The sequence below is a fragment of the Vipera ursinii genome (assembly GCF_947247035.1).
Source record: "Vipera ursinii genome assembly, chromosome: 2".
In the NCBI taxonomy this organism is placed as follows: Eukaryota; Metazoa; Chordata; class Lepidosauria; order Squamata; family Viperidae; genus Vipera; species Vipera ursinii.
The window spans coordinates 70,340,634-70,364,662 of record NC_139513.1 but is presented as its reverse complement, the minus strand read 5'-3'; the positions used below and the strand labels follow the sequence as shown (position 1 = coordinate 70,364,662).

The window sequence follows — 24,029 nt, the reverse complement described above, 5'->3', positions numbered from 1 at the left end:
ACGCTGAGCTTGTCGATCAGAAGGTCAACAGTTTGGCGGGTCGAATCCCGAGTGCCACGTAACAGAGTGAGCGCCTGTTACTCATCCCAGCTTCTGCCAACCTAGCAGTTCGAAAGCACGTAAAAATGCAAATAGAAAAATAGGGTCCACTATGGTGGGAAGGTAACAGCGTTCCGTGCGCCTTTGGCATCTAGTCATGCCGGCCACATGACCACGGAGACGTCCTAGGACAAGCGCTGGCTCTTCGGTTTTGAAACGGAGATGAGCACCGGCCCCTAGAGTCGGAAACGACTAGCACGCATGTACAGGGGAACCTTTACCTTTTTATATGTTGACATGGGAAAAGTAAAATATTATCAGTGCTCAGAGTGCCAGAATAAGAGCAACAAAGAGTAAGATGAAGGATAGCGTCTGGACATTTGAGGATTTCCAATCCCTGCCTCATAGTTTGATATCTCATGAACCTAAATTCTAAGGGCACCAGAAGGAAAGCTGGTTGCCCAGTCAGAGCACTAAGAAACCCGGCTTAAGACAGAACAGGAGGATGGGAGAAAGAGAAGGAACTGCTTCGTGGGGACATAGCAGGAAAAGGGAGGAAGAGGGCAGGAAAGGACGCAGAATTAATTTCTAAACATTCGGGCCATCTAAACACTACTAGAGAATCTGAAGAGCAGAGTACATGTATATATGGGAATGGAATGGTACTCATTCCATTCCCATATATACATGGGAAAGAAGTGGCCAGTGAGTCAGACCTCCAGCAAGTCCTAGACAAAACAGGAGAAACAGTTGTGCAAATTTAGCCTGGTGCTAAATAAATCTACACGTCATCTGGGCAGCATATACTAAAATAAGACAGGCAAGGCAGAGAAAAATTGCTGTGCTGGAGGAGGAGCAATCAAATGTTAAAGTGGAGGATACATTCTTTGAATTATAGGGTGGATGGAGAAATAATAAAGGTAAAGATAGAGCAAACACAGGTAATCCTCAACTTATAACTATTCGTTTAGTGACTGTTCGAAGTTACAGCACTGAAAAAAGTGATTTATGACCATTTTTCATCCTTAAGACTGTTGTAGCCTCCCCATGGTCACATGATCAAAATTCAGACACTTGGCAACTGACTCATCTTCATGACAATTGCAGTGTCCCAGGGTTATGCAATCACCTTTTGAAATCTTCTGGCAAGCAAAGTCAGTGGGGAAGCCAGATTCATTTAACAACCATATTGCTAACTTAACAAGTGCAGTGATTCACTTAACAAACGTGACAAGAAAGGTAATAAAGTGGGATACAATTCACTTAACAACTGTCTTGCTTAGCAAAGGAAATTTTGGAGTCAGTGGTGGTCATAAGTTGAGGACTACCTGTAAAGTAGATTTAATATAAAACGATGATTTAAAAATAATCTCCACCTTACAGTAAGGTAAAGGTAAAGGTAAAGGTTCCCCCGCACATACGTGCTAGTCGTTTCCGACTCTAGGGGCCGGTGCTCATCTCCGTTTCAAAGCCGAAGAGCCTAGTGCTTGTCCGAAGATGTCTCCGTGGTCATGTGGCCAGCATGACTGGACACCAAAGGTGGACAGAACGCTGTTACCTTCCCACCATAGTGGTCCCTATTTTTCTAATTGCATTTTTACGTGCTTTCGAATTGCTAGGTTGGCAGAAGCTGGGACGAGTAACAGGCGCTCACTCTGTTACGTGGCACTCGGGATTCGACCCGCCAAACTGCTGACCTTCTGATCGACAAGCTCAGCATCCTAACCCGCTGAGCCACCGCGTCCCACCTTACAGTAGCATGTACCAATGGAAGAGGTTCCTGAAGATCGTTTGGGGCAGGAATGTGCTTCATGTTCTTTGCAAAACACAGTGATTCTCTTCCTCACCATCAGAAGCTGCAACTGCCGGCACATTGCAGGAACAATGTTTGAAAATACAATTCAGGTAGTCCTCAACTTACAACAGTTTGTTTAGTGACCATTCAAAGTTACAACAGCGCTGAAAAAAAGTGACATGACCGTTTTTTACACTTACAACCATTGCAGCATCCGCATGGTCACGTGATCAAAATTCAGATGCCTGGCAACTGGTTCATATTTATGACGTTTGCAGTGTCCTGGGATCACTGGGATCTCCTTTTGCAACCTCCTGACAAGCAAAGTCAATGGGGAAGCCAGAGTCAGTTAACAACCATGTTACTAACTTAACAACTGCAGTGATATAGTTAACTGTGATGAGAAAGGTCATAAAATGGGGCAAAACTCACTTAACAAATGTCTCGCTTAGCAACAGAAGTTTGGACCTCAATTATGGGCGTAAGTCGAGGACTACTGGTAAAAGTTTGATACCTCCCATAGTTATCAATGGAGCAGGCAAGAAGAGATCAGATGAGGGGAGGACCTGAAAACCTTTCAAAATGAAACTGATCATTCCAGTCCACTAGTCCAGGGACCCTCAATCCCTGGGCCATGGCCCACGACCAGGCCGTGAGCCGTATGGAACCAGGCCACAGAAGCAGAGGGTGAGCACGTGTGCGCGTGCATCCCCACTTGGAATAGTGGATGAAGTCATGCTCGCACAAAGCTCTATTTGCGGGAGCAGCGTGCATGAGTGCCTGCCACTTGCACAACTGGAGCTGCGCACGTGCTTGCCTGCCACTCATGTGGAACCATTCCCTCCCCCCCCATCTCAAATGTGGAAAGGTTGGGGAAGGCTGCTCTAGTCTTCTTCCACTTTTCAAATGATGAAAAATAAATTCTAGCACGTCATTAGGAAGTGATGGCTTTATCTTCACATTCACACAGAGGACAAAACAAGACAAAGTACAGAACTGATAAGGACAGCCCCTTCTGCTTGATAAATCCTTCCTCTCCCTCTCTAATATATCCAATAGGCAATTAACAGCTTGCACAAAGTTTTCTAGCTCACACAATTTCAGCAACAGATTACAGAAAAATGCTGATGTGACCTGAAAATCATTTATTTGCTTTTATCATCAGAGGAAATTTTATTATCTGTGTACTGATGATAAAATACTTTCCTTGCTGAGGAGGAATTCTCACTATTTGGCAAAGTTGCTCAAATCCATCTGGAGTTAGATTCCGATTGGGTAAGGGTTTCTTTAGTTGTTGAAATGGTGGTGTCAACATCCAGCTCAAGTATCCAAATAAAGTCTACATGCCTTATTGTTTTCACCTTGTCGGGTGGTTGGGCTGGAGGAAAAAGATGATCTAGACATATTAGAACAGAACAGAACAGAACAGAACAGAACAGGATAGAATTCTTTATTGCCCAATTGTGGCTGGACACACAAGGAATTTGCCTCCAGTGCATAAGTTCTCAGTGTACATACAAACAAGAAAGTGATAGATCATAGGTCATAAATCATAGTTACAATCATTAGTCATAAGATACAAACAACAAGTGATAAATCATAAGGTACCAGTAGGAGAAAGTAGTAGAAAAGATGAAAAGGATGAGAAGAGGAGAAAGATGAGAAGGATAATAGCATTACGGCCTACTACATGGGTAAATATCTTTAGGCCTAAGAAAGTGTTGTGGGAATTAGGTGTTAGACCAGGGTACAGCATGGAAGCATCTTATTGATGACTCTAAGAGAGACAGAACAGCAATGGCATTTCATATGTTAGTTTTGATTCTGGTACTATCAATATGCTGATTATATCCAATTATAATCGGATTGTTGGGGGCAATAAGCTGACTTTGTAATAATGCCGCTTGGGGGGGCGAAAGCCCTAATAAGCAGGCATATACATAGAATGAAGGCTACTGCTAAGCTTGTAAGCCGCCCTGAGTCTTCGGAGAAGGGCGGGATATAAATGGAATTAAAATAAAATAAATAAATATAAGGGCCTGGATTAGGTGGAATAGGCTCAGACTGAGTGACTGTGTGCTTTCTCTCCCTCCCTGGAAATCTTCCATCTTTAGTTCTGGATGTGGAAGCTTTCTCCATTTAGGATTGGTGCAAACTGTGGAGAATAATCATCATCATCATCATCATCATCATCATCATCATCATCTCAGGGCTTTTTTTTCTCATAGAACGCTCAGAACGGAGTTCCAGCACCTTTTTTGGATGGAACCTTGTAGGGTAGGCAAGGTGGTTTGTATGACATGTGTGAGTTCCAGCTCCTTTTTCTTTTACAAAAAAAGCACTGATAATAATAATAAGAAGAAAAAGTTGGAAGGGACCTTGGAGGTCATCTAGTCCAACCCCCTGCTCAGGCAGGAAACCTTATACCATTTCAGGCAAATGGCTGTCCAGTCTCTTCTTAAAAACCTCCAGTGTTGGAGCATTCACAGCTTCTGGAGGCAGGTTGTTCCACTGGTTAATTGTTCTAACTGTCAGGAAGTTTCTCCTTAGTTCTAGGTTGCTTCTCTCCTTGACTAGTTTCCATCTGCTGCTTCTTGTCCTGCCTTCGGATGCTTTGGAGAATAGCTTGACTTCCTCTTCTTTGTGGCAGCCCCTGAGATATTGCAACACTGCTATCATGTCACCCCTCACCCTTCTCTTCATTAAACTACACATACCCAATTCCAGCAACCGTTCCCTATATGTTTTAGCCTCCAGCCCCCTAATCATCTTTGTTGCTCTTTCTAGAGTCTCGATTTTCTTGGACATAGCTCCTTCTCAAAAAATACGTCATGAAAACCTTTGCAGAGATTCATTTTTCAGTGGCTTGTGCTTCTTGCTTCTTTCTTTCTTTCTTTCTTTCTTTCTTTCTTTCTTTCTTTCTTTCTTTTTCTTTCTTTCTTTCTTTCTTTCTTTCTTTCTTTCTTTCTTTCTTTCTTTCTTTCTTTCTTTCTTCTTTCCTTCCCTTCCTTCCCTTCCTTCCTTCCTTCCTTCCTTCCTTCCTTCTTTTAGTTTCTTTCTTTCCTTTCTTTTCATGCTTTTCTTTCTTTCTTTTTTAATGTTATACATTGCCCAGATACTTATGTAGTTGGGTGGCCCTCAAAACCTAATGCATATACATATATTATCTTGGCACCCACACTGTATTTTCAAGCACAGAGTATTTGTTGGACCATTTCCACATTCTAGCTTTTTTGTGTGGTTTTTGGAGGAATGTTTTACTGTATTTTATATTTTGGCACACTGTTCTGGAATGGAAAGCACTGTTGTAAATTGGATAAGTACATCTTCAAAATTATGCTGATATATAACTGAGACTAGAATTTATAGTGTATCGTCTTTATTGATACTGTTTGTGCATGTGGAAGCTTGGAACATGTGAAATTCTCATTTTGGGACTTCATAGTTTTGCAATGTCTTCCACTCCAATTTCTTTTCCTTCTTTAAAATATAAGTTGCCAGACTGCTCCTGGGATTAAAATACAAACTTGAGCAACCTCCCCAATTCAGCTATATTGCTTTGGACACTGCAGAGATGAGAGTTATGATTCAAATACTATAGTAAAAAGATAGTTCATTAATTCATGAACACAACTGTATTCCTGAAGGATAACCTTGAGAAGATAATTCCTGTCGAAATTAACCTCCTCCCACCTGTTATCCTCCAGATGTGGTGATATGCAACTGCACAGATCCCATCAGGCCAGGGAAACCTTGTTTAGTCACCACAATTCTTGGTTTTCACAAGGGAAACAGCCATTGTATTATGGATGACATCATGGCTCTTCAAGAGAAAAGATAAGGCCTTATAGCTAAAGCAGTCTTTCTGTGGCCCAAAATGAAGTAGCAGGAAGAGCTAGGAAAGGAAGGAAATGAACTCATATTTGATGAGAAAATGTTGTGCGTATGTGCGTTGAGGAGCAAACAGTCCAAAGCAGATGAGGAGAGGGAGCCCTGCAAGGGGAAACCCCATATGACTTCCACTCTCAGTGCAAGTGGAATAATCAGAAAATGGGAAATAAGTTATTGCAAACACTTTGGAGATCAATTACAAAGCAGAACTTCATCTAGTCTGATTCAGTCCTGCTTGCTAGAGAAACAAGAACTAACAATCTATGCTAGGAAATTTTGCAAAGGATCAGCCCAACCAAAAATATTTAGCATGTGAACTAATTATGGTTGACCTTCCCAAATTGCAATTATTTGATTTCAAATTTTTGTTTTCAAATCTTTGGTTATTCAAACAGCCATCCACTGACATTCCTCTTACCATTCGTTCTATTCAATGTTTCTCAGCCTGGTACTTTGCATGTGTACTAATCATAATCATAATAGTAAAGTTGGAAGGGACCTTGGAGGTCATCTAGTCCAACCTCCTGCTCAGGCAGGAAACCCTTTACCATTTCAGACAAATGACTGACCACCTGATTGGCACCAGCCAGAAGAAATATAAGCTACCTACACAATTAGGGTAGCTGAGAATGGCAATAATTGTATATTGTCTTGTATGAAATCTTTTTTTAAAAGGTTTTATTATTATTATTATTCAATAATTATTATTCAACAAAAACATGTTGTCTGAGTATCTTATTCACCAATACAAATTAAATTCCTAATCCCTAAATCTTTTCTCTAACCATTGATAAAATAGGTCCCAAGTTTGAAAATATTCTGTTTCTTTATTTTCTTTCAACCTTAAAGTAAGTCTGACCATTTCCGCCCAGTCCAATATTTTTTGATTATTTCTTCTTCTGGTGGTATTTCTTTGTTCTTCCAATATTGTGCAAATATAATTCTTGCCACTGCTATCACATGTAGAATCAAATATGTACTCTGCTTATCAAGTTTTTCTGGCATTATACCTAGTAAAAAAAAGTTTAGGTTTATAGTCTATGTGATTTCTCTAACATTTTTTCTAACCAAGGGTGGATTATTGTCCAATATCTCCTTGCCTTAACACATGTCCACCACATATGATAATAAGTACCTGGTTTGTGTTTACATTTCCAACATTTCTCTGACATGTTTTTAAACATTTTTGCTAATCTTGTTGGTGGCAAATGCCATCTATAAAACATTTATATAAAATTTCTTTGTATGAATTGTTAATTTATAGTTTCTTTCCCACAAACTTTGCCACTTTTCTTAGTCTATATTATGTCCAAAATTCTTTGCCCATACTATCATTGTCTCTTTTACTTGTTTATCTTCCATTTCAAAATTTAATAAGAAATTGTACATTTTTGATTAACTTTTCATCAGAAGTTAATAATGTCATCAAACATAGTCTGTTCTTTATAAAATCCATACTGTTTAATGTCTTTATCATATCTGACTTGCATTTGTAAATGTGACCACCATGTTAAATTGATGCCCTGATTTTCCATCTCTTGCCTGGATTTTAAGTTTCCTTCAGAATTTAGAATATCTTTGTATGTCCATATTTTATTGAGACTGACTAGTCTAACCCCCTGCTCAGGCAGGAAACCCTATACCATGTCAGACAAATGGCTATCTAGTCTCTTCTTAAAAATTTCCAGTGTTGGAGCATTCACAGCTTCTGGAGGCAGGTTGTTCCACTGGTTAATTGTTCTAACTGTCAAAAAATTTCTCCTTAGTTCTAGGTTGCTTCTCTCCTTGATTAGTTTCCATCCAATGCTTCTTTTCATACCTTCAGGTGCTTTGGAGAATAGCCTGACTTCCTCTTCTTTGTGGTAACCCCTGTGGTAACACTGCTATCATGTCACCTCTCCTCCTTCTTTTCATTAAACTAGACATACCCAATTCCAGCAAACATTTTTTATATGTTTTAGTCTCCAGTCACCTAATCATCTTTGTTGCTCTTCTCTGTACTCTTTCTAGAGTCTCAACATCTTTTTTACATTGTGATGACCAAAACTGGATGCAGTATTCCAAGTGTGGCCTTACCAAGGCATTGTAAAGTGGTATTAACACTTCACGTGATCTTGATGCTATCCCTCTGTTAATGCAGCTTAGCACTGTGTTGGCTTTTTTGGCAGCAGCAGCACACTGCTGGCTCATATTTAAGTGATTGCCCACTAGGACTCCGAGATTTTCTTCCTCTCTCACAGGAGGTGCACGATCCAGATGCCATTAGCTAAGGAATGACAGCTGCCACAGCTCAGGAGGAAGGCACCCATCCTGTGGAACATCATTCTTCCTGAGATTAAATTAGCCCTGATCTGGCTGGCTTTTTGCAACGCCTAAAACTTGGTTTTGTTTTCAGGTTTAGGTCCCCATTTGTGCAAAAAAGCCCAGTTTTATTGATAGTTTACTTTCTAATGCTAAGCTGCTAGGTGTTTTTCTTTTATATTACGGTATGTGTTTTCTTTGTTTAACCTATTTCATTGTGAGCTACCCAGAATGTAGAGATAATGGCTATATAAAGCAACTGACTGCCTGAATCAATCAGTCAATCCATTATTAAATTCGTATTTGCTGCCAAGCTCTCAAAAACTCTGGGCATCTCGTGACAATCAAAGAAATCACAACAAAATTAATAAAAGATAAAAGATAAAGATAAAGCGTGACAGACCAGATGGAATGAAGCAAGGAGTCTCGTTTCCCCTCACCAAAGTCGTGAGTGAGGAGTCATGTCTTCACGGCTCTTTTAAACAACAGCAGAAAAGGGGCCAGCTGGATCTTGGATGTACTTGATTTACTAAAGATAGAAAAATGGGGAAATTTAAGAAGTAGAATGGTAGCGGATAGTTTGTGGCCTGTTGCACAGAACAAATGTTATTGAAAGAAACAAAATAATGACAGTGTGTAAGGGTGCACTTCTCCCCTTATTTTTTATAAAGAAATGAGAATTGGGTATGTCAAAAAACAAACAACCCCCCCCCCCACAAAGTAAGGAAGAAGCTACCGTACTTAAGAAGTTTATGGTCAGCAGTTGCAATTTCTTAAAATTATCTTGCAGTTAAATTAATGATGGTCATTAAGTTAATGACTGTTCCCATCCTGTCAGATCCATGTCCAAACTCATCATACCATTCAAACTTTAGATCTCCCAATGGGCATCCTTTTAGTTTCTGGCCAAATTGAGAGAAACACCCTTCCTTTGATTTCCCAACCCTTGCCCACAGTTCTGCAAAGTTCCTCCCCCCCCAATTTTTATGACACAAAGGAAACCCCACTGCAATGAAGCTACAGAGTTAGGCTGAACATTATTTGGTTCTTCCTTGCTAGATTTCTATGAACCTGTAGTGAAATTGGGGATTGAATGAAGAACCTGTTCATGTCCTTTAATCATTACAGTGTCAAAGCAAAATGGTACAATAAAGTGGGGTGGGAGCATTCCTTAGTGTGAGAGAACCTGAGAAGGCAGAATAGAGGCATGAGGGACCTGCCCACACAAAACCAGACAATGAGGCTTGCCTTCCCTGCAAGGAGCGGGAGAGAAATGACCAGTCAAAACCTGTGGTGGTTATAGTTTGATTGTAGCACCAACCTGGCTCCATTGATAACCCACTGCCATCTGGACTGGAATTTCTGAAGTTGCCTCCAGGAACATCCAGAAGAAAAAAAAACACTGCATGATGTGGTGTAGGTCTGGTGTATCTTGAGGAAACAAGGGTGAAGGGTGCTTCAAACAAGCAAGAATAGAAAGAGATAGAATTCTAGAGTGAATGCTATGGGCTTACATTAGTTTGCCCTATGTTTCTTTTTTCATATTCTTTTAACTGGCTTGCTACTTACTCCTTTTGTGAGCTCTGGATCGTGCTGCTTGCACTCAAAGGAAATAAGTGTGAGAAGTGACGTGTATTTGTACATATATATCACTTTTAGCCTCTTTTAGCCTAGCCTAGCATGTAGAATGAACCCATTTGTTCCATAGTAAAAGGCAGTATAAACAAAGGAATCTTCAATAAGCAACTTCAATAAGCAACAGAACACATGGATTTCTGAATCACATCTCCACAGACAATCCCTGAGAGAATGAATAAATGTGCACATCACACCAAGCCAGAACTTGCCTAACTGTGGCTTTTCAGTAAGGCTGGGTTGGTATACCACACTAAGCTATAAAAACCAGATTTTACAAAACACAATAGCTAAGTTCAAACAATAAACTAAACCAAGCCAAAGAAACTACTTAAAAGCTTATTGCATTGTTTAAACTCAGGCATGGTGTATGTGGATTACATTAAGAATCCACACAGAGAAAGTACTAGAATTAAGGACCCCACTCAGTTTTCAGTCATTTCACAGGTTTCTATAAACAAAAGTGGGCTGCAGTATTTGACAGTCTAGGGTTGCCATTCCCTTGGACTGGGAGCCAGGAGAAAACCAGCAACTGGAGAGCAAGGAGGGCAAATTACATCGCACTTGTTATGGCATCATCCTGCAGATGACATGTGTAGTATAACTTGAGTCAGTTACTGTGTTTCTCCAAAAATAAGACCCACCCCGAAAATAAGCCCTACCTGATTTTTTGGATGGGTCTAATATAAGCTCTACCCCAAAAATAAGCCCAGGGGAGTGGGTGTGGGCACTACAAGTGGCAGCAAGCATGCGGGGGCCGACAGTGTCCGGCAGCAGCCACAGCCCGCCAGCCCCTTGGAGTACACGGAGGCAGAGGTGGGGAGAGAGTGTTTGGAAGCCTATGGGGTGTTTGGAAACCAAATGAATTGCTTCGTTCTCAAGAGCCCCATAGTCACCCAAACACTTTTTCTCCAGTCGGAGATCTGATGGACACTGGAAGCTTCATCTGCTTGCAAATGGTCACTTTGAAATGGAGCGATTAGCTCCGTCTCCAAGCGTCCCATTTGCAAGCAGACAAAGCTTCCAAACTCCACCAGATCTCCAGGGGGAAAATGTTCGGCACCTATGGGGCACTTGGGGCAGCTCCACTCCCTCCCCCACATGCCTTGCCTCGTGGCGGCAGCACAGCACAGCAGGCCATGTGGCTTCCTGCTGCAAGCAGCCACAGAAATGGGCTGGCAACCACGTGGCCTTCTGCTGGATGGAGCTGTTGGTGCCATCGCCATGAGGCAGGGCAGGTGTCAAGAAAAAGTAAGACATCCCCCGAAAATAAGACTTACTGCCTCTTTTTAAGGCAAAAAAATAAAATAAAAGACAGGGTCTTCTTTTTGGGGAAACGCGGTATGAGTGGTGCAACTTACCTCATTTATGTCATTTGCATTATGATATCATGAAATGTATTTCTAAACTGTGACTGATAGCTTAGCATGCAGTGAGGAGGAGGGGATTATACCTTACTCAACAAGATCCTAGTACTGATGATGTTACCTTATCAGCCCTGATGTATTTCGCTGACTCTCTTGCTCTAATTCCCTTCTCTCCTCCCCTCCCCTATAATTTTGGAAGGTCTGGGGTACAACCACTGTGGGAGAGTGGTTGACGGTTTACATCTGCTGCCCCAGAGGTGAGAGCTCTGGGTGGTATTGCTTCCCCCCCCCCCGGTTGCATGTACCAGGCTGCTCCCCGGCCCTGACCGCCGTGAGAGGGCGGGATTCGATCTGTTCCGGGGTTTCCAGCTCTAGTGGCAGTGGAGCTGGGCTGGCACTCTGGTCATTTGCCTTCGATTTATTTTGAGATTCTCCCGTATCGATCTGGTCTGCCTTGCTGCCTTTTGTCAGACTTAATTAATAACCATCATGCGTCTGACTTATCCTAGCACGGTTTTACTCGCCCTCAGGGGGGCCCCCCATCCTGGGAGCGACCCGCCTTACTTTTTACACCTCCTCTTGATGAAGGGCCCGATTGTTGGGACCCTGAGAGATGGCTGGGCACGGGTAGGGGCCTCCGATATAAACCAATTAAGAGGCCCCTGGTTAGTTTTTTGGCTAAATTTTTTAGGAGGTTAGGGAGGGGGGTGGGAACTTCTTCTGGTTGTTTGGATATGGGGGGTAGTCCAACAACCGTTGTTCAGGCCAGGTCCGGGATTGATCGCGGGAGGGAGGAGCGGGGGTCGGTTGCCCCCGGGGCTCCAGGGCAAGTCGTGGGACTACCCATTCCCACGACGTTAGGGAATGGCAGCAGGTGCAGGAACAGAGGGCCGTATCGATCTCAGGGAAGGCCTCTCCGCTACTTGCAAGCGGTGAGGCGTTCCGACCCTCTTGTTCTGCCCCGAGGTCCCGGGAGCGAGGATGTGCAGCCTCCTGAGCTCCGGCTGGTGTGCTTGAATGCCAGGTCTGTCGTCAATAAAGCTCCTCTCGTCCGTGACTTGGTCGAGTGTGAGCAGGCGGACCTGGCTTGCATCACGGAGACTTGGTTGGGCCCAGAGGGCGGTATTCCTCTGGTTGATCTTTGCCCACCAGGTTTCTGGGTGCTACACCGGCCTCGGGCTCAGGGTAGGGGTGGGGGAGTGGCTGTTGTTATGAGGGAGACCTTAGGTCCGCGGGAGGCCACCGTTCCGCAGATAGTCGGGTGTGAGTCTCTCTTTTTGAGATGCGGCCCTGGTGCGCAGTTGGGCTTGCTGCTGGTGTACCTTTCGCCTAGTCACGCAGCAGCAGCCCTGCCTGAGCTTCTCGATGTCCTCTCTGGGCTGGTGGTTGAGTTCCCGAAACTTATAGTTTTGGGGGACTTCAATCTACCATCTCTGGGAGGATCATCTGAGTTGGCTCGGGAGTTCATGGCTTCCATGACGGCCATGGACCTGACGCAAGTAATTTCAGGACCAACTCATGAGGGAGGCCACACCCTTGACCTAGTTTTCTTATCTGGTCGGTGGTTAGATGATCTTGGTGGGGGCTCTCCAATTATTATGCCCCTGTCATGGACCGATCATCATCTCCTGCGGCTGGTCTTCCGCTTTGCTACCCCCCGCCGTGGGTGTGTGGAACCAGTTAGATGGTACCGCCCCAGACGCTTAATGGATCCCGAGAGGTTCCAGGCAGCGCTGGGGTCCCCACCTGCCTCCCCCACTCACAGCTCGGCAGATGCTTTAGTGGAAGCCTGGGAAAGGGCAGCCACTGAGGCTCTTGACCGAGTTGTACCCTTGCGGCCCCTGACCTGATGCAGATCCCGTCGAGCTCCATGGTTCTCCGCAGAGCTCCGGGAGATGAAGCGTCGGAGAGAGCGGTTGGAGGTCCAGCCGATCCGAATCCGACCGATTGCGACTAAGAACCTACATTAGGTCTTATCTCGCTGCGATAAGGGTGGCGAGGTCTAATCACTTCGCTACCCTTGTCGCGTCCGCAGATAATCGCCCGGCCGCCCTGTTTAGGGTGACTCGCTCCCTCCTTAATCAAGAGGTGAGGGAGGAACCCTTGCAGGGTCGTGCTGAGGAGTTTAACAATTATCTGTCGGACAAAATCGCTCGGATTCGGACCGGTCTGGACTCTGACTGGGCAGAGTCTGGCGATCAGGACACGGGCGGTCTTGTCGATATCACCTGGGAGGAGTTTGATTCTGTGACTCCGGAGGAAGTGGACAGGATTATGGGGAGACTGAGCTCCACCACATGTTTATTGGACCCGTGCCCTTCCTGGCTGGTTTATGCAGCCCGGGAGAGGACACGCAGCTGGTTCCAAGCAGTTATATCAGCTTCTTTGAGTGAGGGTAGCTTCCCTGCCATCTTGAAAGAGGCGGTGGTGAGCCCTCTCCTCAAGAAGCCTGCCTTGGACCCAGCTGTATTGAACAACTTTCGTCCGGTCTCCAACCTTCGCTTTCTTGCGAAGGTTGTTGAGAGTGTGGTGGCGCATCAGCTCCCTTTGGTCCTGGATGAAGCGGATTATCTAGACCCGTACCAATCGGGTTTCAGGCCCGGGCACAGCACGGAGACGGCATTGGTCACGCTGGTGAATGATCTCTGGAGGGCTCGGGACAGGGGTCATTCCTCTGTTCTAGTCCTACTAGACCTCTCAGCGGCTTTCGATACCATCGACCATGGTATCCTGCTGCGGCGTCTCAGGGGATTGGGAGTGGGAGGCACGGTCTTACAGTGGTTCTCCTCCTATCTCCAGGGACGCTCGCAGTCGGTGTTGACAGGAGGGCAGAGGTCGACCGCGAGGTCTCTCATTTGTGGAGTTCCTCAGGGGTCGGTCCTCTCGCCTCTCCTGTTCAACATCTACATGAAACCGTTGGGTGAGATCATTCGTGGCTTTGGAGTTGGGTATCATCAGTATGCTGATGATACCCAGCTTTTTCTTTAGACCCCAAACCACCCCAGTGATGCCCTCAACGTGATGTCCCGTTGCCTGGAGGCGGTTCGGGTCTGGATGGGGAGGAACAGACTTCAACTCAACCCCGACAAGACCGAGTGGCTTTGCATACCTTCATCCCGGGTCTATTCGGATATTCCATCTCTTTCTGTGGGGGGTGAATTATTACCCCCCGTGGATAGGGCTCGCAACTTGGGAGTCCTCCTAGATTCACGGCTCACCTTGGAAGATCACATGGTGGCTGTGACTAGGGGGGCTTTCGCCCAGGTTCGCCTGGTGCGCCAGTTGCGGCCCTATCTAAGCCGGGATGATTTATGCACGGTCACTCATGCGCTCGTGACCTCTCGTCTAGACTACTGCAACGCTCTCTACATGGGGCTTCCCTTGAGGACCACCCGGAGGCTCCAACTGGTACAGAATGCAGCCGTGAGAGTTGTGTTGGGAGTTTCCCAATACTCCCATGTCACACCTCTGCTCCGTGAGCTGCATTGGTTGCCAGTTGTCTTCCGGGTGAGATTCAAGGTGCTAGTAATGGTGTTTAAAGCCCTACATGGCAGGGGTCCGGAGTACCTCAGGGAACACCTGCTGCCGGCGTCTACTTCCCTCCACCCTGTGTGTTCCCACAGAGAGGGCCTCCTCAGGGTGCCACCGGTCAGAGAATGTCGACTGGTGGCCCCCAGGGGGAGATCCTTCTCTGTGGGCGCCCCGGAGCTATGGAACCAGTTACCGGTTGAGCTCCGGACGGCGCCCGATCTTCGCTCCTTTCGCCGCGATCTGAAAACATACTTGTTCGAGCAAGCCGGCCTGGCCTGAGGGGGGATTGGTGGGGTTTTTTACTATTTTTTATTGGGGGTTACTTTTACTATGTATTACTGTATTTTTAATTGGGCATGTATTTAATTTATCTTTTATCTTTTGTAAATCTCTGTGTTTTATTCTTGCCCTGTACACCGCCCTGAGTCCTTCGGGAGAAGGGCGGTATAGAAATATTATTATTAATAATTAATAATAATTTGGGTAATGAAACATATGCAAGAAAACAACCAAGCTCAGAGAGCACCAAGGGCTCCTCAAACCAAACCTGGTTAACAGAAAGGGCTCAGGATGACGTGTGCTGGGCATACTATGCTTTCATGCGGAGTGCATTTAGAAACACGATTCATTTCCCCAGAATTCGCCACAGTATACCGACTTTCCTTCTGGTCATCAATCATGATGAATTTCACTGATACAGAGAGTGTGTTGGGTCTTGCCAATCAGAACTTGGTTAAATATTCTTGGCAGTGGCTTTGTTCATGCATTTGACCTACCTACATTATTAATAGCCCCTGTTTCATTCAAGAATAGATTTTTACTGTCATATATACCATCAAGGCTTTCATTCAGATTATGCTACTCAAGAGAATGCTTGTGAACAGAAATGAGCCCCACACTTGCCTTTAGTTTCTTAGAAAAGCCAGTCTTTAATTCTAATTTCCACAAGCAGCCATTCTCTGAACCACCCCTTATGAAAACTGTAAAGGAGGCCAGTATAAACCAGCCCTCCCCAGATATGTCCGGACTGCAATTCCCAATCAGCATCTTGAGGGAAGAAAAGAGAATCAAGGTTTCATATGGGTGTTTGCAAAGAAAACAATTGTATGAAGCTCTGAAAGAGGCCTGGAAAGGATTTGAAGAGCAATCAACAGTAACTGTTAAATAGCGGGTTCTTTGGCGCAAGAATGAAGACGAGGTAACTGAGTACAGGGAAACTCATATTTTATTTTGTGCAGAATCTGTACTGGCAAATGGCTGCAACTATCCGCAATATATAGTCTAGCCCTTAGGTGGCAGCCAATAGGTTTGAAACAACCATTGCCGCCTAGGGATAGCCAATTATAGCACTGGAGACTTGTAGTCTGGGTTGCTGGAGAGCCGTTAGCTCAGGGGTTCATTGAGGGCCGCATCAGCATTGCGGTTGCCCTCAGGGGGCCGAGTGGGTATGGCCAGAGTGGGCGTGGCCTACTGGGTGGGCGTGGCTAGAGTGCGTATGGCCTACTGGGTGGGCGTGGCCAGCTCTACATCGTTGGCATCAAGGGTGCCTATGGGGGCCTGGGCAGGAGTGGGACAGATCTGAGGGTCTCTGGCAGGAGGAGGGTCTCTGGGCCAGGGCCAAGGCAATGGGGGCCGTTCCCTCACTGTTTCCAGGATGGCTTCGCGGGCCGCATGAAACCACTTCACGGGCCGGATCTAGCCCCCGGGCCTTTTGTTTGACATGTCTGCGTTAGCTGCTCCAGCAACCCACATGATATTACTAATGAGCCCAGTACATAACAGTAACAATTTTGAGCCACACTCTGGCAACTTATCTGAGTTGCAACTGAGGCTGAGCAGAGGTGAGAAAATGAGATCCTGTGCCCAGGTATCCTTATAACCAGATATTATGTTGTGGGCTCTGATGAGCAGGAACGAGAACACGCAGATGAGTACAGACAAACTCATACTTTATTTAAGCAGAAACTGTACTGAGAGATTGGAGTCACCCTGCTTCAATATATAGCCAGGCCCTATGGTATTAACCAATCAGATTGAAGCTATACTTGCCGCCCAAAGTTGACCAATGGCAGGACTGGAGACATCCTGTCTGGATTGCTGGAGAACCGTTAGTTCTCCAGCAATGCACATGGTGATATTCCAAAAGCCCAGTACATAACACCAGACATTTTGGATAAGCTCCAAGCAGAAGGATTAGTGCGCAGAGAGAATGACTTAAAAGACAAGCGGAAAGGAAGAAACTGAGGAAAATGCCTGAATATTTGGAGTATTGGTGTGAATGTAAGTTTGGGTGTGTGTGTTTAGGAAAGAGGAGGAGGAAACCTGCCACCTTCCAGGCCCTGTGTAGGGAGGAAGAAGAGGGTGCAGCTTGGCATAAGTGCTGAGAGAGAAGAACAGAAGCTCAATCTCAGGAAGGCCTGCTGGACAATAAAGTGCTAGAGGAAAACAAAGGGAGGGGATAAGGGAGAGAAGATTTCCTAATCTAGGGACTTTCACACCCCTTGTAATGCAATCACTTCAAGCCAGTTTTGCAAGACAAAGAAATCTCCAGCCAAAGAATAACAGGAGGATCTGTGAAAAATAAGTGAGACCTGGGCCCTCACAAGTCACCATCCCTCTTCTTCATTCAGTCTTGAGGACAGCCAAAGAGAAGGGAAACAGCCTGGGGTAGGAGAAGGTGATTCAGGCTCAGCTTACCCTGGCAAGCATCATGCTGAGTCCTTCACCCTCTCCTGGGTGTGGACATGCTTTCCTCTGAGGTTCACCATGCTTCGCTCCCACCATTGAGGCTAGACATGATAAGGGCCTTATCTCTGAAGAACAGGCCTGCGCTTGGCCTTGCTTAATCTGGCAGCTGCTTTGGGAAAGGATGCCCTGCAAGAGCCTGGCCAAAGTGAGTTTTGGCTTCATTTATTTTGGGCTTTGAATGCAAAGAGTTTTTTTTTTATTTCCTCTGTGCAGCTTGCTTATCGCTTCTTGGAGTATTTTTATTTCACTGAGGGGAATATCATATTTTCCAAGTATCTACCATGACTTTATTTTCTACCTGGAAAAACGAAATCTTTTTCCATTGAGAAAATGTACTTTCCTCTTGGTGACTATGCACCCCAGGGTTGCTTGAGAACCAGAGTAATAATATGTTGAGCATCATCTGCTGCTCCTAGCGGTATAAAAATAAAACCTTGTAGAAATAAAAACAAGATAAAGAAGCAGCTTCCTAATAATGTGACTGTTGCTTTGATTTTCTTTCTTACACGATTTCTCTGCTACATAAAATTGGAAAAATCCAAATAGCACTTCTTCATTTTTGTAGAGGACTGTTCTTTAATCACAGTTATGCACTGTACCAGTTATGAACCTTGTGGATATTTTGATCCTTTTTATTTATTACATTAATTTTATTTATTTATTAGATTTTGTTCTGCCTTTATTATTGTATTGTCTTACGGGCAACCTGGCAGGTGCGCAAATGTTTGGATGGATGGATGTTGTGCCGCTCGTGCAAGAGGAATTGGGTGCGCAATTGCCAGCTGCTCACACGGCTGAATGGCCCAAGGTCCGGGGTTTGGGGACTCCTGGTATAAATAACTCAGGTTGGCACACATAATACATTTTCATCGCCCCTTTTTTCTCCACAATAGCAACCCTGTGAGATGTGTTGGACCGAGAGAGAGTGACTGGCCCAAAGTCATGCAGCTGACTTTCACACCTCAGTTGGGACCAGGTTTCTTGGCTGGCACCTTAACCACTACACCAAACTGCTCCCATTCTCGTTGCTGATGTCGTAGTTTGTATGACCCTTATCTTTCGTCTTGAAAGAATATCCTTCGTTTTGATTTATATTTATGTGAACTTGTCTGATCCCCACAAAACTAAGTGTAATCAGACCCAATTAGTTCTTGGATGAGAGACTACCAAGGAATCCTCAAGCTGCAAGGGAGACTGAGAAGTGGAAAAATATCCTGGAAGAAGGCAATGGTTAAACCACTTTCATACTCTCAAAAACACCTAGAGGAGCTTCTCTATGTAGTCACCAAGATTTTCCTTTTAAATATTTATATTCTTTCTTCCTTTACAGAACCCAGGATGACACACAGAGGCTGGCCAGAACAGATAGATTTAGTTGCACTCTGTGGCTACCTATTGTTAACTTTCTATTAAAGGTAAAGGTAAAGGTTCCCCTGAACATGCGTGCTAGTCATTTCCAACTCTAGGGGCCGGTGCTGATCTCTGTTTCAAAGCCCAAGAGCCAGCGCTTCTCCGAGGACGTCTCCGTGGTCATGTGGCTGGCATGACTAGACGCCAAAGGCGCACAGAACGCTGTTACCTTCCCACCGTAGTGGTCCCTATTTTTCTACTTGCATTTTTACATGCTTTCGAACTGCTAGGTTGGCAGAAGCTGGGACAAGTAACAGGCACTCACTCTGTTACGCGGCACTCAGGATTCGACCCGCCAAACTGCTAACCATCTGATCGACAGGCTCAGCGTCCTAACCCACTGAGCCACTGCGTCCCTTCTAACTTTCTATTACTATCACATTTATATTCCATCTTAGTCCTGAGAGGTATATGTCAGGGCGTCTCCTCTCCTTTTATTTCCATAGCCCATCGAATGGGACTCTCTGGGGGCTCAGCAGTTTAAGTATAGTAAGTACTTCCTTTCTTGAAATGCCTGCAAGTTCTTCCTTTGGAAGCATATCAACAGAGTGTGCAGCTTCTATTTGGGCAGGGGTCTTCAAACTTGGCCATTTTATGACTTGTGGACTTCAACTCCCAGAATTCCTCAGCCAGCATGCCTGGCTGAGGAATTCTGGGAGTTGAAGTCCACAAGTCATAAAAGGGCTAAGTTTGAAGACCCCTGTATTTGGAGATCTCAGCCTGAAGAAGGAAATCAAGGTTTGGAGAGCAATGAGTCAATTCTGCTTCAGGAACATCTGTGAGTAGCCTCTGGTCCCTTTCAACTGGTTGCTGGAGGTCATTCTGAATGCTAAAATCATCTGTACCATCTTTTCAGAAGCATCTTCCAAAAGGATACCTGATACCATTGAAATTAGAAGGAATCTGGTAGCGACTTTTTTGAATACCACAACAAATTTTATTAAAAAGCCAGAGATTTTCATGACTGTTTCTATTCTCCTCCTCCAGTACTGACAACAGAGCCTTTGGAGGTCTTCTAGTTCAGCCTCTTGCTCATGCAAGAGACCCTATGCCAGGGGTGGGGGACCATGGCTCTTTTATGACTTGTGGACTTCAACTCCCAGAATTCCTGAGCCAGCCATGCTGGTTCAGGAATTCTGGGAGTTGAAGTCCACAAGTCATAAAAGAGCCAAGGTTCCCCACCCCTACCCTATATCAATCCAGACAAATGGCTGAAAACTACCAGTGATGGAGCACCCAAAACTTCATCATTTATAGCAGGGGTCCCCAATCTGTGGGCCACGGCCCACTACTGCAGGTTTCCCAACCTGTGGGCAGCCTATTCGCCACCGGGCTGCGTAAGTGGCCGAATGGTGTGCACACGTCTGTGCGTGTGTGCAAGGCCCTACTCGTGCACACAGCACCACTTGCGCCAAGGTTGTCGAGGGCAGTCACGGCCCCACTCGCGTGAGCCTCTTTGCAGGCACTTGTGGCCCCACTTGCGCAAGCTACACCGTGAATGTCGTGGGCGTTCGGGCATACGCACATGCGCACTTGCCCCATCCACAAAATCATCCCGTCTTTCCCCCCCTCCCCCCTCCCACTCCAGGCCTCCAACCTGGAAAGGTTGGGGAACTCTGGTTCATAGGGCAACTTTTCTGTTTCTGATGTACTGACCCTCATTCTCAATCTTGCTTGCAAATGAGCTTGTGATCAAGGCTGTTTTTTTTAAGAACAGGTAGTGATACAACTCCAGGCACAGCTGTGAGATCACCTCCTCCCTCCAGACTGAAAACGGTTTCTTTCTAGGCACAGGCAGCATTCACCAAAGTCCTTATCAGCTCATTCCTGTGATCTCACACGCAGCATGAGGTATGAGCTGTGTGGAAGTGAATCACCTTTTGTCACTCAGACTACAACTGCATAATCACCAAAGCCAGGGAGGGCCTTTTAATACTTCAGGCAGGAACTGCCAAATTAGTTCAGTCGCTGGAGGCTACAGCTTGGAAGCCAGATGGGTTTGGCAATGTATTCAGTGACCCCTGGAAAGTTTTGCTTTTTCACCTCTCCAAGTCTTTTCAGCTTTTTTTTGTCTTCAGAGGAAAAGTTTTCAGAAATTAAAGCCAAAAGGCCTTCGCTGAATTATTGGACAAGAAGGCACATTTGGGAATGGATGCTGAACGTAGCATCTGAGGCAACCCAGTGTGATTGATAGTAATAGTGGCAAAATAGCATCCTTTTCCTCCCTTTATGGGAAGAAACTCAGTGGGGGTTTATTAAGCAGGAACTGAATTCTAGTGGCATCTGGCATGGCTGCCCTGTGTTTACTCTATGGGGCCATCCCCATCTGGCATCAACCACACTAACAAAAAAAAATTGTAAAACCTGCATCATGGCATTTTGACACTGATCCTGACCTTTGTGCTTGCATCCTGAACTCAGATGCAAATATGTGAGTCACATAATGTGTGCTGTTATTGCACTACTTGTTTTATTACTTCCTCTCACTGTTTCATAGAAACCTATAAGTGGGGGGGGGAGGGGGGGAAACAGATGGAATCTTATCAAGCCAGAATTACTGTTTACCTTCAGGGACCAAGGAGGTCCCACCTGTAGCTCTTGATGGATTTGTACATCCCTTGAAGGAGCAGCTGCACAAGGGGATCACCTGGATTCACAGCTCCTACACCAGCTACAGATCTTGGCTAGGAAAGCCTTCAACCAGCTTTGGCTGGCCATGGTTGTGGCCTTTCCTAAACCAGGAAGTTCTGACAAGGGCATAAGTCATCTTCTCGTTTAACTACTGTAATTTGCTTGACATGGTGTGGGTTTTTTTGTGGCTTAGGTCCTTGTTATATTCCAAACTATCTGCTCTACGTAAAATCTACCCTAACCAGGAGGTTACAGGACAGGGCCTCAAAGAAAGACCTTATAATTTGCAGGCATTTCACTCTGGAACAGGGATCTTCAAACCTGGCCCTTTTATGACTTGTGGACTTCAACTCCCAGAATTCCTCAGCCAGGCACGCTGGCTGAGGAATTCTGGAGTTGAAGTTCACAAGTCATAAAAGGACCAGGGTTGAAGACCCCTGCTCTGGAAGAACTTGGCCCTGAGGTTAAGGTAGCCCCTGTCCTGTTAGATTTAGGAAACGGTGTTTTTCTTCATGGTTTTTAAAGAAGAGGTAGATAGCAATATTAGGGGGTGCCTGTTGCTTTCAAGCAATGTTTGTTATGTTTTCATGTTTTATCTGCCAGGTTTGCACATTCCTAAGCTAAATTCAAAATCCATGGAAGAGGCTGCATACAAGTATTTGTATAAACAGCAAACCAACTGATGGATTATGAAACTTGATGGTTAATCAATATGTCAAATGCATTGATGAGATGGTTCTCTTGAAACCCTCAGGAATATGATGTAAAAACCAGTTAGAGATCATTGTTTGTCTGGAGTTCCTCTTTACACTACTCTATATATCTGACAATTCCCATCAAGTGTGTTCTTCTGGTATGTACACACAGAGAAAACTTGTATTCACATAGTCATGCAGAAGTACTGAAAAGATTGCCATCTTTGCTTGCTGGTAGGATTTCTTTACAGAACAGTGAATCTTATTTTACAGGCTCTTCATAAATGAATCTTACGTATCTTATGTATAAGGGCATCCTTAGTACTAGTTACCATGTCAGTGAGGTTCCCTACTGAATATGGAACAGAATACCTATGTGGGATATTCAAAGGTTAGTTAGAATTTGATTCCCCAAGCACAGCAGTGGCCATGGAAGAGCAAAGTAGTGATGAAGTTTTGGATTGTGCAACTCTGTACGGAATTTGTTAAGCAGTCAAATGAACTTTTGGTGGAATGTTGCTTTATTTACCTGGCCTTACTTTTTACTGCTTAATTCATCACGTTCTTTTTAATATATATATATATATATATATATATATATATATAAACCTCATCAGATCTTCTTGGATAACTCATTGATGACTTGTTTCTTAATGGCATTTCGACTTTGTTGCATTTCATACACCCCGCAGAAAAAGTTCTGTGATAAACAATTGTCACTTCCGCAAAGTTGTGAAATTGTGTTGCTAAGACACTTGTGATGCCAAGTAATGGGTGAGCTTTAGGACATTTTCTCCCATCCCCTCAAGCCTTACTATGCTGCGTCATTGTGGTGTGGAGGGGGGTGTTTCTTAAAGAGATGAGCAAATACCAAGAGTGTATATTCCCAGCAGAGTCAGCCAAGACATGAAGCTCATCCCAAACACCCAGGTAGAACAGCCAAGTACCTGTTCTGGACAACAGAAACATATGAAGAGTCTGTTGGCTATATACTCTCTTCTTATTTATTCAATCTATATGCTGAATCTCTAGAGGGAGTCTGGATTGGAAGAACATGAAAGTGGTTTTAAAATTGGAGAAGGAAACCTAAATAACCTGCGTTATGCTGATGACTCTACTCTGGTAGCCGAAAATGTAAATGATCTGTAGACTCTAGTACTGCAAGTCAAGGGGCATATTGTGAAAGTAGGATTAAGATTTAAGGGGAAAAGGGAAAATGAATAACAAAGCTTCTGGCTTTAGAACTGCAAATGAAGATATTGAGGATAGCTTCTACCTTTTAAGATTGACTTATGTACAATAATGGCACCAACAGTGCAGAAATACACCACAGACCAGCACTTGGTACAATAGCTGTGAAGACTGTACTGAAAAATACAATTTCTATATCCAGAAATATCAAGAATTTTGCAGGAAATGATTTTCCTTGTCATACTTTAGGGATCCAAAAAGATCTTGACAAACTTGAACAATGGGCACTATCCAATAAAATGAGTTTCAATGTGGAGAAAAGCAAAGTTTTACATTTAGATAGGAAAAACCAAAGGTACAAGTACATATTACGCGATACTTGGCTTAAAAAACAGTAATTTGGGAGTCCTAGTGGACGATCACTTGACTATGAGCCAGCAGTGTGCAGCAGCAGCCAAAAAAGCTAATACAATCCTGGGTTGTATAAACAGAGGCATAGAATGAAGATCACATGAAGTATTAGTATTTATAAAACTCTAGTAAGACCACACCTGGAATACTGCAGCCAATTTTGGTCACTATATCACAAAAAAGATGTTGAGAGTTTGGAAAAAAATCAAAGAAGAGCAATTAAGATGATCAAAGGCCTGTAGAGTAAAACATACGGAGAACAGCTGCAGGACTTGGGTTTGGCTAGTGCTAGTCTAAAGAAAAGAAGAAATGGGGGAGACATGATAGCAAGTGTTCCAGTATTTGAAGGGCTGCCACAAAGAAGAGGAGGTCACATTATTCTCC

General features: G+C 44.5%; 2 protein-coding genes across 2 annotated transcripts in view; both read right to left on the bottom strand.

Moving 5' to 3' along the window:
• HYAL2 (hyaluronidase 2) overlaps positions 1 to 24,029 on the bottom strand; it is an 80,909-nt gene that overhangs the window by 46,052 nt on the left and 10,828 nt on the right. The gene's annotated exons all lie outside the window — the stretch shown is intronic.
• The window catches only part of TUSC2 (tumor suppressor 2, mitochondrial calcium regulator), a 39,210-nt gene continuing 18,106 nt past the window's right edge, over positions 2,926 to 24,029 (bottom strand). Inside the window, exon 4 of the mRNA XM_083355351.1 lies at positions 2,926 to 3,989. The gene's annotated coding sequence lies outside the window, so the exon portion shown is untranslated. The remainder of the gene's footprint in view (positions 3,990 to 24,029) is intronic.